The 5,329-nt window shown below is 36.6% G+C and overlaps 1 pseudogene across 1 annotated transcript; it reads right to left on the reverse strand.

Moving 5' to 3' along the window:
• Nucleotides 1–1,851: 1,851 nt before the first annotated feature.
• On the reverse strand, nucleotides 1,852–2,278 carry LOC309838322 (small ribosomal subunit protein uS8-like; annotated as a pseudogene). Its single transcript has one exon. The product of its transcript is annotated as a small ribosomal subunit protein uS8-like (transcript).
• Nucleotides 2,279–5,329: the final 3,051 nt, after the last annotated feature.

The raw sequence follows: 5,329 nt of genomic DNA on the forward strand, positions 1-5,329 counted from the left end.
CTGTTTTCCATCTCTATATTTACAACAGTTCAAGAATATTATATAAATGGAAGCATACAGTATGTAACCATTTGAAATTGGCTTTTTTGACTCAGCGTAATTTCCCTGAGATCCATCCACCTGGTTGTTTATGTCAATACTTTGTTTCTTTTTATTGCGGAGTAGTATTCCATGGTATGTATGTACCATAGTTTATCATCCATTAAAGGATATCTGGGTTGTTTCCAGTGTTTAGCTATTATGAATAATATGAACATTCATGTGCAGGTTTTTACATGAACATAAGTTTTCATTTCTCTGGAATAAATGCCCTGTTTATCATCCATTGAAGGACATCTGGGTTGTTTCCAGTGTTTAGGTATTATGAATAATATGAACATTCTTGTACAGGTTTTTACATGAACATAAGTGGTCATTTCTCTGGAATAAATGCCCAGGAGTGAGACTGCTGCATTGTACTGTAAGTGATTTTTTGGTTTTAAAAGAAACTGCTGTTTTCTAGAGTGGCTGTACCTTTACGTTCCCACCAGCAATGTATGATTAGTGATCCAGTTTTTCTGTATCCTCACCAGCATTTGGTGTTATCACTAATTTTTATTTCTGCCATTCTGATAAACATATAGTGATATTTTATTTGTGGTTGTAATTTACATTTCCCTAACGGCTAATGATGTTGAACATCTTTTCATGTGCTTATTTGTCATCTGTACTTCAGTGAAATGTCTCTACATGTCTTCTGCCCATTTTCTAACTGGATCGTTTGTTTGTACTGTTGAATTTTGAGTGATCTTTGTATATTCTAGAACGTAGCCCTTTGCTAGATACGTGATTTGCACATATTTTCTCCCAAGCTGTAGCTTATCTTTTCATCTTCTTAACAAAGTCTTCACAGAGTAAAAGTATTTAATTCTGATGAAGTCAAATTTATCATATTCTCTTTTTTTGGGGGTTGGTGTTTTTTTTTGGATTGTGCTTTTGGTGTGAAGTCTAAGAAGTCTTTACTTCATCCGAAGTCCTGAAGATTTTTTATGTTTTATCTAAAAGTTTTGTGGTTTTATGTTTACATTTAAATCTTGGACCTATTTTGAGTTAATTCTGTAAGGATTAGCTCAAGGTTCTTTTATTTTTCTTTTATTAATTTATTTTTTTGCTTTAGGGTGTCCAATTGCCCTAGCACCATTTGTTGAAAAGGCTAGCCTTCTTCCATTGAATTGCGTTTGCAACTTTGTCAAAAATCGCTTGGGCATATTTGTGTGTGTCTATTTCTGGGTTCTCTATTTTGTGCCATTGATCTATATGTTTTTCTATCAGTAGCGCACTGTCTTCACTACTGTAGCCATATAGTAAACTTAACATCAAATAGAGTGATTCCTCTGACATTACTACTGTTCCTTTTCAAACTTGTTTTAGCTATTCTAGTTCTTTTAGCTTGACATAAAGTTTTAAATAAGCTTCTCTAATATAAAAAAATGCTTGCTGGGACTTTGATAGGAATTTCATTAAGCTTATAGATCAATTTGAGGAGAATTAAAATCTTTACTATGTTGAGTTTCAATAAATGAACAATAAATGAAATGGTATATCTCTCATTTGTTTAGATCTTCTTTGTTTTCTTTCATCTGCATTTTATAATTTTTAGCATACAGATCCTGTATGTGTTTTGTCAGATTTATATCTAAGTATTTAATTTTCTGTGGAGCTATTGTAAATGGTATTGTGTGTTTAATTTCAGTTTAATTTCAGTTTCCACATATATTTTGTTTGTAGATTTTCCTGGTGTGTTCATCTTGTAAACTGCTACCTTGTTGAACTTATTTGTTCTAAGATTTTTCTTTTTTCCTCTGGGGCATTTTATTTGCATGTATGTATTACATCCCTGGAAAAAGAATCCAAGGATTTTCCCTCCTGTGTGTTTTCATCTTGCTTCTTCATGGTCCCTGATGCCAGCTGAGGTTGTCAGTACAATGAAACCAAAGTGATGGGACAGGAGCAGTTTATTCTGCCATTTTTCTAGATCTTTGAGTTGCACATCAAATCTGAGGCTGATCATTCCACAGTTATTTAGCCTGCCTATGAGGTTCACAACAATCTTCCCAGCCCTGTGATCATCGATGATTTCAAATTCACCAATGTAACCATGCTTCATCATCACAGTTAGAAACCAGTTGGTGACTTTGGAGCATGGCCTAATAAGAACCTGTCATTGGCCTCTCTTTTAGGCACTGTTGATGCTCTTGAGAGCATCAGTCAGGACAGTCATTCACACCATTAGCGAAGCATGGAAAGGTGGCTGAGAGAGCTAGGACTTTTTGTTTTGTTTTGAGAAATTGTTTTTGTAGATTCCTTGGGGCTGTCTACATAGACAATCATATTGTCTGCAAATCAAGACAGTTTTATTTCTTCCTTTCAAATATATATGACATTTATTTCTTTTTCTTGCTTTATTGTGCTGGCTAGAATTTCTGGTAGTATGCTGAATGAGAGTGGTAAGAGTGAGCATACTTGCCTTTTTCCTAATCTTAGGGGAAAAACATTTGGTTTTTTACCATTAAGTATAATGTCACCTGTAGAATTTTTTGTAGTTGCTCCTTAGCAAGTTGAGAAGTCCCCCCTCTATTTCTATACTTTTTGGTAGAGTTTTCATGATTGTGAATTGAACTTTGTCAAATGCTTTTTCTGTATCAATTGATATGACTGTGTGAATTTCCTTTAGCCTGTTAATATGGTGGATTACATTGACTGATTTTCAAACATTGAACCAGCCCTGCATCCCTGGAATAAACCCCAGTTTGTCGTAGTATATAAATTTTTTGTACATTGCTGGATCCAATAAGCTAATGTTTTGCTGAATATTTTTTCTTCTAAGTTCATGAGAGATATTGGTTGATTTATATTTTTAAAAGATTGCTCTGGTTTCTTTGTGGAGAATGGGTAGAAGAGCAAGAATGGCAGCTGGGAAACTAGTTAGATATTGTTCTTTTCTCTCAACCTTGAGTTCCCTCCTCAGCCCTAATCTTCATTTGTTTCTTAAATTACATTTTCCTCCTTTGGGTCCAAGTAACAACATAGTTCAAGTTCAATGAATATAACACTGGTGACCCCAACCCACCAACTCCAGAGAGTTTGCTCCAACTCCAGCAAAAGGGAATAAACTTTCCACTCCAGCCATACAAGTCCTTGTGTTGAATATGTCATGTACCTTATTTATGCCTTACCCTTTCTTCAGTATCCTACTAAAGTCCTAGAACCTCCATAAAGCTTTCCCAACCATTCCAGTCATTGGTAAGTGTTCCTTCCTCTCACCTCCTACAGTTCTTATTGTCCATGCTACCCATTTCATTTCATTCATTCATTTATGCATTCAACAAACATTAATTGAGTGTCTACTATTTTGAAGGCACTGTGTAGATACCAGGACACAGCTGTAAACAAACGAGATGAAGTTGCCTTTCCTAATGGAACTTACAGTGTACAGGAGGACACAGCATTAAACATATATATATAGATAGATAGATAGAGAGAGAGAGAGAGAGAGAGAGAGGGAGAGATACACTCACAAAGAGTGATACAAATCAAGATAAGTGCTGTGAAGAAAAAGCATAGAACATTTAGAACAAAAGAATAGACTACTTTCATTTTTTTTCTCTGCATATTCCAGTTTAATCATAAGTTCCTTGAGAATAGAGACCATATTTAATGTTGCTTGGTTAAATTCAGAATCTAACCCACAGTAGGTATGCAGTGGGGGGCTATTAATGATGAAGTGGCAATGAAGGAGAACAGTATGGTTTGAGGATGACTCTTTAAGTGCCAGGGGCTGAAGAAATTCCGCTTTTCTTTGCATCCCTGCAAAAAGTAAGCAATCTATAGAATGCCTTCCTATTGTGTTGGTTTAAAACACAGGGAACCATCTCTTTATGTGTTTTATCTCTGGCAGGGCTCTGAGAATTGGTTTATAATGCCTGCCTACTTACCTCAAATGTCATGCATATCCATCCTCTCTCCAAATTATTGTTTTCTAACACTGTGCACAATGGTGTGCTAGTAAATGTCTAACTGACTACCTCAAAACAAAACCCCACCAGATTTGTAGCATTTGCTGATTTCTGTGGTGTAAATACTCCCACCATGGCCAATTTAAAACTACCAACAAGTTGTCACTAAACACAGAGATGAGAAGAAATGCACGGTGGCACATTTTTAGAATGCCATACGGACACAGCAAGCGCAAATAGCCTCAAGGGCATAGTCAATAGTGAGATGTGACACAATGTCAGGGAGCGGTGAGTCTTTATGACCCTTTTCAAAACAATTTATTTAATTTTAAGTTAATGTAATTCCATTTTAATAACGATTGTGTTTATCAGCTGGCTCACGACATTCCTAAAAATTTAACAACTGGCTCTCGTGAGATGGTAAGAGCCAGCTCCAGCACCCCACTTACTATGCAGCTTAATAGACCCATATATGTCCCAGATGGAATCCAGCTATGCTAAACTGAGTCTTTAGTTAGACCAAGAGGAGAAAGCAAAGGTGAATCTTACTAAGTGACTCTCAACTCTCTCCCCCAGCTCTGCAAAACAATTGAGGGTCATACTAAGAGCTTCAGTGTGGCAATATTTCAAGTTAGCTGACTGAAGACCCACTTCTGACCACCTCTCCCTTGTCTACCTCCACTATAAAGGCTGAAAAAGCTAAGTACTCATTTTCTCAACTCCAGTGAGGCTGAGTTGCCAATGAGACATGAAAATGCTGGAGGGTAGAGAGTGGTCTGAAAAAGATTTTTGCTTTCCTAATGAAAGGACTAGATAGGTCTTTTACTCTTCCTTCCTGTCTCAGATATGAATACGATGTCTGGAGCTGCAGTAGCCATTTTGGAACCATGAAGCAATACGCATGAGGCAAAGGCCAAGAGAACTGAAGAGCTACCGGCTGTGGACTTATTGAGCTCCCAGACTAAAACCAAACCAGCAGGCTCCATCAGACTTAATGTTATGTGAGGGAAAAAGCTCCTATTTCTTAAGCTCTTAGGAGTTTTCTGTTATTTATAGCCCAAACCATTCCTAGCCCATACAGATAGGAATTTCATCTGTTTTGGCTTCTACCACCCTAAAAGCTGGAAATAGAATAAGAAGAAAGGCAACTGATATGCCAAGCATGGTGCTGGGTGTTTTTCACACTTCATTCTCTTTAAGTTTCACAACAACACTATGAGAGATGACATTTATAAATGTGTGTAATTTATCATGGTTAGTCACACTTTAAAGGAAGTATGTTTTAAAGGAAGATTTGACAGAGCTGTGGTTAACAGAGCTGTGGTTATATGGAA

This window comes from Grampus griseus (genome assembly GCF_964374135.1).
Source record: "Grampus griseus genome assembly, chromosome: 1".
In the NCBI taxonomy this organism is placed as follows: Eukaryota; Metazoa; Chordata; class Mammalia; order Artiodactyla; family Delphinidae; genus Grampus; species Grampus griseus.